The sequence below is a fragment of the Meriones unguiculatus genome, chromosome 10, assembly GCF_030254825.1.
Source record: "Meriones unguiculatus strain TT.TT164.6M chromosome 10, Bangor_MerUng_6.1, whole genome shotgun sequence".
Lineage (NCBI taxonomy): Eukaryota > Metazoa > Chordata > Mammalia > Rodentia > Muridae > Meriones > Meriones unguiculatus.
Genome location: NC_083358.1, coordinates 49,585,055 through 49,598,471, shown reverse-complemented (window position 1 = coordinate 49,598,471; position 13,417 = coordinate 49,585,055). Strand labels below are relative to the sequence as shown.

General features: G+C 42.9%; 1 protein-coding gene across 2 annotated transcripts in view; it reads left to right on the top strand.

Moving 5' to 3' along the window:
* Negr1 (neuronal growth regulator 1) overlaps window positions 1–13,417 on the top strand; it is a 727,040-nt gene that overhangs the window by 100,961 nt on the left and 612,662 nt on the right. The window lies entirely within an intron of this gene.

The following is a 13,417-nucleotide window of genomic DNA, read 5'->3' as shown; positions in this document are numbered from 1 at the left end:
CCAGGGGCTCTGTCTGACTGTGCACTGGGGAGAGCCAGGCAGAGGCACCGCTAGGTCTCAGAGCCACAGGAAAGTATCAGTGTCCAACAATCGTGCTTTTTCCTGTAATGTGTCTTCTAAGTCCGTGGGCCCCTTGTTCCCACCAAGGACAGCGGCCCGGTCTTTGGTGGTGCAGGATGCCTGGAGGTTAGTGGTTTTCCAAATATGCTCCTGGAGCTGCATTCCACAATTAGTAATCACTTCCATTGTTTAATTTGAGCATGTTTTCCACATATTGACCCTCATACAGCTCTGAGGGGGCATTCATCTCCTTTGGACTTTGACTATCAGACTGTGTAAATAGAGAGATTTGCTCAAGCAAATTACCCTCGGCACTGGCTCCTTGGGGCTTGCCTCCTCATACTTTCAGGACCTTGTGAGTGTGCACATCCGTTCCTAAGTGTACACTAGTCTTAACTGTCCTCAAACAGAACTTCACAGCCTGAATGTCAGTGCTAATGGGCCTCAATCTCTACAGCTCATGGGCTTGTGGGAAGCAGTCGCTCTGGTCCAGGCACCACAGTCTCCTTGTCAATGTGTTTACTGTGAGAGCCCAGCTGACATGCACAGCTTCCCAGTTTAGCTCAGATTCAGAGAACTCTCTCTCTGTATACGGAGATGGCCCTTGTAAACACAGATGTAGGGTAGAGTCTGTATGGGAAGCAGGAGAGCCTGGAGCTCTCATCACAGTCAGCGACCATGTTGACAGCGAGGAAGGCTGATGAGCTCGAGCACCAAGCATCCTTTACTAGAGGTGGAGCCTGACCCAGAAAGTTGGTTCAGTGCAGTGGGCAAAGTGCTTTCTATCAGCCTAACAACCTGAATTCAAATCCCCGAGTCTCACTTAAACCTTAACCCAACACTCTTAGAAGGACACGGGAGGCAGAGATGAGAAATCCACATAAAGTCCAGGCAGATATCCAAGAGTTCACAGCAGGGCAGAAAAGAGACAGACTCTTGTCTGAAAGGAGGAAGGAATGTGCCAACTCCTTAAAATTTTTCGTTGTCCTGCTTACACAACTGCATGCACACCCATACACACTTGCACAAATGCACAGAATACATATACTCTTACCATAGGTTGAATACCTTTCTGTTTTGGGAAGCCAGTGTCATTTATCAATGCAGTGTTAAAAAAATACACATCTAAGCACTTTGCTGCATGGAGTACAACAAGTATAATTCAAAGGTAGAACATGTTATAAAAATTGAAGTTTAGAGAATGTTCCACTATAAATCATTTTAAAATACCCAATGCAATTAAATGAAAGTGTTCACAGTGAAAAGGGGAATTATTTTCATGTTTACTTACAAAATGTGGGATTTTTATCTTCTCGCATGCTGTATTTCATTGATGCTGCTGATTGCTTTGCTCTGGTTCATATTGGGCATTAGTTATAATTTGAAGTTAGAGTTGTTACAGAACCGTTGCAGTTCTTGGTTAACAAGAATCCTGTAAGGGTTAGAACAATGAGCAAAAATAGACAGGATGCACAGGAGAGTCTCCTGAAGAGCTGGCCTGTCCCCAGGACATTTCCATGGCGCACAGTTCTATCAAGAAAAGCCAGCCTCACCCAGGGAATAAATGACATTCTGCTAATAGCAAAGTCCACATGAAACACAAAACAACACATTCAGTAGAAATGAGATGAAGATTGTACTGCTTTCAATGACTGAAATAAACAATCAAAATGTGGCTTTCCTCTGCTTCAGACATGATAGCAATTCCTCGGAAGGCTTGTGCAACAGAGCTAAGTGGCTTCCTTGGTTCCAAAAGCCCTAAGTAGTCAAAGGCTGAAAAGTGGTTTTTATGCTAATGGGAAATTGACAACAGAAATTTGATTGTTCAGCATCTAGCGTGGCATAAAAGCTGAGGTGGTTCTTATCTGTGAGGTCCTTTTAAACACTTGCCCCGTGGAAGTGCAGCCATCTCCAGTGCAATACACCCTCAGAGCATAAGCATGAACTCTTCATGAAGAGACTTACGTTCTGCCTCAGCCTCACAGCCTTTCCCCGGCTCCTGTTTCTCCTGTGCAACCTGTGGTGATAAGTTAAGGAGCACTGATAAATTGCACTTCATGCACACTTCTAACAGCTACAGGTCATGACTTAGGAATGACGGAAAGGTGAGACACTAGCCAATCAGGCTTATAGGAAACACATAATATTGCATATTCCTTCTCCAAATCCTTTGAGGTCAGGGGATCCTGCTTTCAGGGTTTCCTACTCTCTCCTGGTGTATCTACAGACTCTTACACTGTGCATGCCTCATGGACTACTACCCCCCATACACTTTTGAACTTTTTGAATATAGTGGATATTCAGGGTAGGGCTATTTACTCTGGGGTTGAAATACCTTTGTAAATTGAAGCTAATGAAATGTGTGCCTCCTCATTAGATACTTAGGGACCTGTGAATGGTGGAAGGCAGCATCCTTTTCAGTTCAGGGTCATTGACTGTCCACATGACCCAGAAGCTGGAGCTGTATGGGAAGCACCTTCCCTGTCCTGCCAGGGCTGCGGTGGACTCTGCAGTTCCTGAGTGGATCAACTTGTGACACTTTATTTGGAGTAGTTTCTTCATGGGTTCTCTGACTCTCTGTCAAGTCAATGTTTGAGGTTCCTTGCTTAGCCCTCCTCATCTGGGCTCATTCTTGTGTTAAAGTACACTGCTGCATCTTCGTTGTTCGTTGTTTGTTGTTGTCTTTTATTGTGTGTAAAGCATTTCTGTTTTCTTACCAGGTGAGTAGGAAAATGGAGGGTTGGTGTAGACACAAGATTCTGCAAGGTCTGTCTTCCTGTATCCATGTACTGTTCTTCCTCTATAGAGAATACCTGGGCCAGGTGCGAAGTCTGTAATGCTGAGCTAAGCCAATGTATTTAAAGGGAATAAGGAATAGAATAGGGACATGGGGATAAATGTTGTATTTTGAATTTATACCCTGAATTAGTGACAATACTCATATTGCATAAAAACTGCCGAGTAGTTAACATTTCATTTTTAGAGAACCCAAGTCACAATAAAATTACTAGCTATAAAGAGACACCATCCTTGCCAAAATGTTAATTATTTCAAAATGGAAATCAGATTATTTTTAGGCTAATTGACTGAGCCACTAGGTGATGTGCTTTGGATGCTCCTGACATTTCTTCCCTTACATGGCGACCTGGGGATCTCGTGAGGGGTGGTGTCTGCCACCTAAGCTGATAGCTCAGTGTCCTTTAACTGCTCACACTTGAAGTGAGCACTCTTACGCCTAAGAGGTGCACTCAGAGACAAGACAGTGAGGAGTCACCATGGCCTTCAAAATGACTGAAAGGTTAGAACAATTAGAAAGTTCTCATGGCTTAATTGAGGGATGTGATTTTTCTGGAACATCCTGAAACTTTTAAACAGTTGCAGCAAAGGTGGAATAATATTTATAGAAAGAAAAGTTGTGGCTGGTGGGTTTTCAGTCAGAGTGGTGTTTCTGAGGGGTGAGTTTAGACCCCAGCACCCCAGTGGAAGCCAGAAGTGGTGCTCAATGCTGGACCTGTAACACAAGGGCCAGGATGGAGACAGGAGGATGCTTAGAGACACACCATCTACCTGCATGGGTGAATCCCAGGATTAGTGATGGACCCTGGCCAGTGCCTGGGAAAGGCTTGCAATGTGAACCTCTGAGCTTTGGGTACACCAGCACACACGGGAAGAAGTACACATACGCACACATGAACAGGTATACTCAAAAGCACACAGAGCAAATCCACCAAAATCCACATCTGACTTAAGTACTGTTATTTTTAAATCATGGCGTTTTCTTCCCCAGTGGATTTACTTATCCTTGTCTGTAAGATGGTTTATATTTTTCACCATGAACAAACACACAGACAGACTGAACTCAGTCTGTCCTCTCCAAACAGCCTCAGTTTAATCTTTCTTGTGGAAAAGTGTGTGCCGACATCCATCTCAAGGGTAATTTATTAATGTATTAATATTTCGGTGACCTGTGGACCCTGGGAACTGTTAACACAGCAGGGCTTGGAGCCTCCCTGTGGAGGGTTGTTATCTGAAAGGTCCTTTTAGGATGTGACTCCAATGTACTGCAAGCGTCCATTGTCACTTTGAAAGTTCAGACTCTCAATTTGGTTGATTTTTTTTTTCTTAAAACATACCAGTGTTACTTTGATGTCTCAACCAACTGTAAATTTATCTTAGATTTTATGAATTTTGGCTTGAGATAGCATTGCTACAATCCTTCATATAGGGCTGGCTAGCTCCTCAGGAGATAAGAGCACTGGCCAGTCTTGCAGGGGACCCGGTTCAGTTCCCAGCTCAACACTCATGCATCTCTAGCTCTGGGATGGTCTCATGCCCCTTCTGGCCTCTTTGGTCCCTGCACAAATGTTCTGCATATGCAGAAAGCAGGCACACAGGTACACACACACACACACACACACACACACACACATATTTCGTAAACTTTCTTCTCTAATGTCTGAGTAACATTCAGCTTCCTGAGTTAAGCTGACGATGGAAGCAGATGCTGGAAGACTCTGGGGAGACAGGGAGAGCATCATGGGGATTGTGTATGGGCCAGGACTCAGAGATTATGATCCAGGAAGCAAAATATAAGAGCTTGTAATTGGACTGGCTGGAAAATTCAGTTGAAGCAAAGTGTTCAGGAGTACACTTTATCCTTTAAAATGCTTGAGCCTGTGTCTGAGCCTTCTCCCTAGCCATTGCATCAAAGCCAGCAACATGTGCAAACTCTTCCCGAAATTATAAAAACCTCAAATATCCCCACACAGTTTTCTCCCAGCCCCCACCCATCCAGCTGCGGCATAGCCTTGAACCGCAGGAGTGGAACAGCATGGTCTTCTGTCGGCACACTTTCACCTCAAGCCTGAACATTACAAGATGGCATCTGCTCTGATTTTTACAGAACTTATGTAGGCCATGACTCTCTTTACCATTCCAAATAGATGGTCAGCTATCAATCACTTCTATGTTTGCCCTCTAGTGAAGCCAGGCCATGGCTTCTCTAAGGTGCCTGGGTGCTCTTGTCATGATCTGTCCCCCTGTTCTTCTGCTGTAGACCCAGTTATCTTTCCTTGCTTGTCTTTTTTTTTTAATTCTTTATTAATTACACTTTATTCACTTTGTATCACCCCTGTGGTTCCCTCCCTCCTCCTGTCCCAATCCCTCCCTTCCTTCACCCTCTGCACCTATACCCCTCCCCAAGTCCACTGATGGGGGAGGTCTTCTTTTCCTTCCTTCTGATCCTAGTCAATTAGGCCTCATCAGGATTGGTTGCACTGTCTTCTTCTGTGGCCTGGTAATGCTGCTTTGTCCTCAGGGGGAGGTAATTAAAGAGCAGGCCAAACATTTCATGTCAGAGACAGTCACTGTTCCTATTTCAATGAAATCCACTTAGATACTGAGCTGCCATGGGCTACATCTGTGCAGGGGTCTTAGGTTATCTCATGCATAGTCCTTGGTTGGAGTGTGAGTCTCAGGAAAGACCCCTGTGCTCAGATTTTTTGGTTCTGTTGCTCTCCTTGTGGAGTTCCTGTCCTCTACAGATCTTACTGTTTCCCACTTCTTTCATAAGAGTCCCTGTACTCTACTCAAAGGTTGCCTATAAGTCTCAGCATCTACATTGATAGTCTGAAGGGCAGAGCTTTCAGAGGTCCTCTGTGTCAGGCTCCTGACCTATTCCCTCTTTTCTCCTTCTTCTGATGTCCATCCTCTTTGCCTTTCTGGATAGGAATTGAGAATTTTAGCAAGAGTCATTTCTCTTGATTAGTTTCTTTAGGTGTACAGATTTTAGTAGGTTTATCCTATATTATATGTCTATATGAGTGAGTATATACCATGTGCATCTTTTTGCTTCTGGGATAGCTCACTCAGGATGATCTTTTCCAGGTCCCACCATTTACCTGCAGATTTCATGATTTTTTTTTATTGCTGAGTAATATTCCATTGTGTAGATATACCACAATTTGTGCAACCATTCCTCCACTGAGTGGCATCTGGGCTGTTTCCAGCTTCTGGCTATTACAAATAAGGCTGCTACAAACATGGTTGAGCAAATGTCCTTATTGTGTACTTGAGACTCTTTTGGGTATATGCCTAGGAGTGGTATAGCTGGATCTTGAGGAAGCGCTATTCCTAGTTGTCTGAGAAAGTGCCGGATTGCTTTCCAGAGTTGCTGTACAAGTTTACATTCCCACCAGCAGTGGAGGAGGGTTCCCCTTTCTCCACAACCTCTCCAGCATGTGTTTTCTCTTGAGTTTTTGATCTTAGCCATTCTGATGGGTGTAAGGTGAAATCATAGGGTTATTTTGATTTGCATTTCCCTGGTGGCTAATGAGGTTGAGCATTTCTTTAAGTGTTTCTCTGCCATTTGATATTCCTCTATTGAGAATTCTCTCTTTAGCTCTGTAATCCATTTTTTTAATTGGATTACTTGATTTTTTGCAGTTTAACTTCTTTAGTTCTTTATATATACTGGATATTAGTCCTCTGTCAGATATAGGGTTGTTGAAGCTCCTTTATCAGAAGATGGAAAGATCTCCCATGTTCATGGCTTGGCAGGATTAATATAGTGAAAATGACCATCTTACCAAAAGCAATCTACAGATTCAATGCAATTCCCATCAAATTACCAACACAATTCTTTACAGACCTTGAAAGAAAAAATCCTCACCTTCATAGGAACAACAAGAAATCCAGAATTGCTAAAACAATTCTCTACAGTAAAAGATCTTCAGGAGGTATCTCCATCCCGGATCTCAAGCTGTACTATAGAGCAACAATACTAAAAACTGCATGGTACTGGCATAGAAACAGACTGGTGGATCAATGGAATTGAATAGAAGACCCTGACATAAATTCACACACTTATGGACACCTGATTTTTGACAAAGATGCCAAAACTATTCAATGTAAAAAAGACAGCATCTTCAACAAATGGTGCTGGTCTAACTGGATGTCTACATGTAGAAAAATGAAAATAGATCCATACTTATCACCCTGCACAAAACTAAGGTCCAAGTGGATCAAAGACCTCAACATAAAACTAGACACACTAAACCGCTTACAAGAAAAAGTGGGGAAGAGCCTTGAACTCATTGGCACAGGAGACAGCTTCCTGAACAGAGCACCAACAGCACAGGCTCTAAGAGCAACAATCAATAAATGGGACCTCATGAAACTTAAAAGTTAATGTAAAGCAAAGGACACTGTCGTCAGAACAAAATGACAGCCTTGCTTGTCTTTTATCAGCTGTTTTCTATGTAAGCTTTATGCTTAGCTCACATTCTTCCCTCACCTGAAAGGACTGTTGGAAACCCTAGAGCATCACAGCATGAGTGTGAGCCCTGCAGCCATATGTCTCCCTCACACAGGCTCACACTCACTGTCCTCCTTATGCTGTATCTCCATTCATGGGTATGTAATATTGTTTGAAATCCTCAGTCAGACAGAATATCATTTTAAATGTATCTACATATCAATAATAGCATGTTCACAGAAAACAATTTTATAATTTTTATTAAATGTGTTCTTTGAAAATTCCATATATGCATATGATAGATTCTTGACACTCAGCCTCTCCTGTCATCCTCCCCTCCTGGCAAGTCCTGTTCCCTCTGCAGTCACTTTCCTCCATCAGTATCTTTTTGCTTCTTTGATCCACTGAGTTTAATCGTGGCTCTCTATGACCACTGCCTTGGAACTGTCTGTTGAAGTTGGGCACAGCTGAGGACAATGATTGCTCTTTCCCTGAATCCATCAATAACTCTCATTCAGCAGGAGGGGTGGAGCCCTGGGAGTCTGCCTGAGACCTGTGTTTGGCTGTTGACAGGTCCTCTCTCCTGCAGGGCAGGGTGAGCAATGTCAGCAGCTGAAGAATCCTGTTCCCGATGGCTGTGACACCCTGGTGACAGCATGTCATGTGTCTCCCGTCTCATGGCTCTTAGATTCTTTCTCCCTCTTCTGTGTTTTCTTAGACTCTTTGGTATGAATGCTCTCTTTAAACAGAGCACTCAGCCATGACTTATGCTCATAACTTCTGAGACCATATTATGTGTCATGAAACAGGTTCAAATAGTGTCATGTCCATTCTCAGAAATGTATGCCTCTCTCCTTTACTTCCTGACAATGTGTGTATTTCACTTTTTTCTGATAATTCTCACCACTTTGTTCACTGCACGAACCTTTGAGAGATCTGTTGGTATCACCAACGGTCTGTCCGGAGGAGTCTTTGGTATCGCTTATTTTTTTTTTTTTTTTTAGGTTCATTTTTCCTTCAGCCTTTACGAGTAGATGCCACAGATCTGTTATTTCTTAGGTTGGGCTCGGATTTTATATGTGGACCTTTCTTCTTTCTTAAGGTATTTGTTTGAAACAATGACTCTGTCTTCTAGGATGTAAATAATAGCTAAATGTACCCCAAAGGTCACTGTTCTGAACATTAAGATTTTTTAAGTTAACACTTGAATCTGTTCCCTGTCGTTGACATTCTGTAAGTTTCTTATTACCTCACTTGGTTTCATATGCCAAACATCAAAAAGCTTTACTGACATCTTCCAGTGTCTTTTGGTTCATTTTTGCAGTGCTTAATTTGCCTTCTCTGAGAGTTCTTCAACTTCCCATGGTTAATGGGAAATCTCAACCAAGTTTCATTTCTTATTATAAATTCTTTTAAAAGAAGTGATTAATGGCTCTTCCTTCCAAGTCAATGTGTGTCAGGTGCAAATTCATAGTGCTCTGGGAGCCTCAGAGACTCTGGGTCCTGACAGCTGTCAGGGTTGGCTGTGACTCAGGTGAATAACAACGAGCAGTAAAGGAGAGGCAGAGGAAGTCTGCAGAGCCTGTTGGTTGAAGACACTCAGTCTTGGAACTTCAATGCCACGAAAACGAATTGCTGGCAGGTAGCACCGAGGGCACCCAGGGTAGTGCTGTGTGCAGGCGGTTACACAGGGAGGCGCGGGCAGGTTTCCCGAGAGCAGCACTGACACAGACTACAGGCTGCTCTCGGAGTGGGTATCCAGCAAAATGATCGACTTGTTAGCTCAGGATAATTGACTCATGTTACCCCAGAAGTTTGTGTAAAAAAATACACCATTTCTTCATGTCTATTTTAAAATCTCTCAAATGACTATTATTATAAAGACTTCAGGCATGCTAAATATCAATTTTGAAAATGTATTATTTATAAATATATTAAATGCAATTTTGGAAACTTTATTGTGCAGATGAGGTTGAAACATATAACAAAAACAAACATGAACACACGCATACACACACATGAAAACATACCTACACACATATACACACATACCTACACATACACACATGCACAAATGCATGTAAAATCACACACATGCATGTATATGCATGCACACAAATAAACACCTATGTGCAGACACACATGCACACATGCATACACATGAAAATGTGTGTCTGTACTTACACACACAAACACACTTTCAAACACACATGCACACACCTGTGTGTGAATTCACACATGCAAACAAGCACATACATGTGAACACCTGTATCCATGCACATACACACGCACACACACACAATCACATACTAGCATAGTATTGCTTCCTTACAACTGAAGAAATTGTGTATATGCATCTCCAAACACAGTTCGGCCAACAAGAGAACAACAGCTCTCTCTCTCCATTTGAAAGTGAGTGTGCATCATGGTCAAGAAAGAATTCAAGGTTCCACAGCACCATTTTCCTGAGAATCATCCTTCAACTCTCACAATTTAAATGATTTATTTCAATTCCAAAATAAAAGTAACATAGGCCACAAGAGATGGAATTGCAACATTGGAGGAGAGAGTGAAATGAGGTGTGTGATATGTCCTATATGAATATGGAAAAGTGGATGGAATCAGGACTAACCCCCTCCCCAGCTGGTCTGATAATCACCAAGGGAAATGATACATTTTTGTAATCAGATGAAAATTTAGCATCTGATGGTGTGATTATACTAATTAAGGAAAATGATATTCAAGAAAATAAAAGGAGCTAAGAGAAACATTTGTGGACAGTGAGGAAAATACAATGTCCAAGCAGAGTTGCCTTGGGAAAACAGCTGTTCTGTGTCATGTGTCCTACATCACAAACACCTCTTTAAGCCTGAGAAGGTGGACAACACTATCACGCGCAAATATAACATTAAAACCAGCGACTATGTTAATCCTACCAATCCATGAAACAAGGAAATTATGAACTTTGCAGGGAAATTGTGGGATCTAGAAAAGATCATCCTGAGTGAGGTATCCCAGAAGCAGAAAGACATACATGGTATATACTCACTTATAAGTGATATTAGACATATAATATAGGATAATCATAGTAAAATCTGTATACCTAAAGAAGCTAAACAAGAAGGAGGACCCTGGGTAATATGAACAATCCTCACTCGGAAAGGTAAATGGGACAGACATCAGAAGAGGGAGAAAACAGGGAACAGGACAGGAGCCTACCACAGAGGGCCTCTGAAAGACTCTACCCAGCAGAGTATCAAAGCAGATGCTGAGATGAATAGCCAAACTTGGGCAGAGTGCAGGGAATCTTATGACAGAACGGGAAGATTGAAAGACCTGGAGGGGACAGGAGCTCCACAAGGAGAACAACAAAACCAAAAAGTTCTGGGCCGAGGGGTCTTTTCTGAGACTGATACTGCAGCCAATGACCATGCATAGTGATAACCTAGAACTCCTGCACAGATGTAGCCCATGATCGCTGAGTATCCAAGTCGGTTCACTAGTAAGGGGAACAGGCATGAACTCAGTGGCTGACTCTTTGATCACTTCACCCTAACTGGGGAACAGCCTTGCCAGGCCACAGAGGAAGACAATGCCACCAGTCCTGATGAGACCTGATAGGCTTGGGTCAGCAGGCTCCACAACAGCAATCTTCTCCATATGGGTAAGGAATGCCTCAAACACCAATAATGCTGGAAAGGTTCTATTGAATGATCAGATTTTCCCAGAACCACTTAATATACTGGTCCTCCATGGGCAGGTGTGTGTCTGTCAGATCAATAATTAAATATTACACTCTCTGATAAACTCATGTGCTTTATACTGAGCAAGGAGATCACAAGTGTTTCTGTAATATTCCACTCCTTCTTGCTTGGGCCCCTTGTCTCTGTAACTTTGCCTGGGGCCAACAAAAGCCATACATGGAAGGGTTTACTCCAGCATAGAGTCAGGAACAGGAGTGCTGCACCAAGATCACCTTTGCTCACCTTGAGCCTGCAGGGAGGAAGAGAGTGGCTCCTGGGAGGCTGCTCATCATCCCCTTACTTCCTCCCTCAGGCTCGGGTACGAGAGCCATGTGCATTTGAGGATGGCTGCTGCCTTGCTGAGGCCATCATGGATGCAGAGGTGTGCTGCAGAGGATTGCCCTAAGGCAGCAGTCCTCAACCTGTGGGTCATGACTTCTTGCAGAGTCAAAGGAGCCTTTTACAGGAGTCACCTAACACCATCAGGAAACACAGACATTTGCATTACAATTCATATCAGCAAAATCTCAGTCATGGAGTAGCAATGAAAGCAATTTTATGGTTGGGCTCATCACAGCTTGAGGAACTTATTAAAGGCTGCAGAATTAGATGATTGGGAACCAGTGTCTTAATGGATACTCTGCCTCCACAGAATCCTAGTTCCTTGGATAACATGGTGTTTTGCTTATTTTACATATTTCTTAAAACACTGTGGAATATGATTTCCATGTAAAAAACAGAGAAGCGTGAAGAAGACTCCAGGTCCATCTGCAAGCCCTCCCTAGCTACCCTCTCTTCACATTACTAAATGTGGATATTTAAAGTGGTCTTCTCAGTTGTCAAGACATTTTTATGGAATAAAAACAGAACGACCTCAATTTACATATGAGAGTTGCTTAAAATCTGTGTACACATATAAGTAGACAAAGAATCATTTTCTGTTGTCTTCCATAATGATTTAAAGTGTGTTTGCCATTAGATGAAAAATATCTTTCTCAGAGAATATTCTCTTGTGAATAAGAAAAAAGTGAATATGTAATCATAATATTAAAAAGACCTGTAAGTTAGCTACTCATAAAATTCATATATTAAAGTAGTCACTAAGAACTAAGCAAGTTTTTACCTAAAATTCCGTTCACTCTGCCCAACAGTTGCCCATCAGGCTCAGCATCTGCTTTGATAGTCTGAAGGGCAGAGGCTTTCAGAGGCCCTCTGTGGTAGGTTCCTAGGTTGTTTCCTGTTTTCTTCTTCTTCTGATGTCCATCCTCTTTGCCTTTCTGGATGGGGTTTGGACGTTTTAGTTAGGGTCCTCTCTCTTGCTTAGTTTCTTTAGATGCACAGGTTTTAGTGGGTTTGTCCTATGTTGTATGTCTATATGAGTGAGTATATACTATGTGTGTCTTTTTGCTTCTGAGACAACTCACTCAGGATGATCCTTTCCAGATCCCACCATTTACCTGCAAATTTCATGATTTCCTTATTTTTCATTGCTGAGTAATATTCCATTGTGTAGATGTACCACAATTTCTGCATCCATTCTTCAGTTGAGGGGCATCTGGGTTGTTTCCAGCTTCTGGCTATTACAAATAAAGCTGCTACAAACATTCTCCCCAAGCATGGTTGGATACCATAAAAAGCTAAAATGATACGCTCAGGATGCGAGGCTAAGCACTGCACTCAGGGTCAGCTGCTTTGGACCCAGAGAAGAGCATGTCTGATTGCAAGCGGGTTGATGCCCCAGGTCCCACCTCTGAGAAAAAGGTATCGGACGGTCTGATGCTCTTTGGGTGGATGACACCTAAATGAACATCTGTACAAAGTCCCAATTTATTTCTAATATCAGAGATCAGACCTCTACTCTTGCCTGATGCGTCTAAAACAAAAAGGGGGAACTGTAGAGAGCTGCGGAATGCTATGCCTTAAAGATGGAGCTGGTTTCCGCCTTCCACCTTCCCGATGGTGAGTGCTCTCTGTCACGAACAACTCCACATTTGGCTAAGGCCGAGGATCTGGCTTGCTTCCATGTATGTGGACCTATCTGCATTGCCCCCGTGGCACGCCTGGGTTGGCTACCCAGAGGCTATTTAAGCTGTGGGCTGGCTTTCCCCGGGGTCCAAGGATTGTTCAATGTTCCGGAATAAACTGCATTGAAAAAAAAAAAAAAAGAACTAAGCAAGTTTTAAAGTAAATGACTTTTCTTTCATCTGGAATCCCGTGCGCACTGTCCCCACCAGGCCAGGGCTGCTGTGGGCTCCTGCCCAGCATCTGAGGAGGTTCTTGGTGGTTGAGGGCATGTCTTGGAGGGAGGAAGGCTGTAGAAAGTCCTGGTTCTTTCAGACTGAGAGTGTGTTGCTATTGT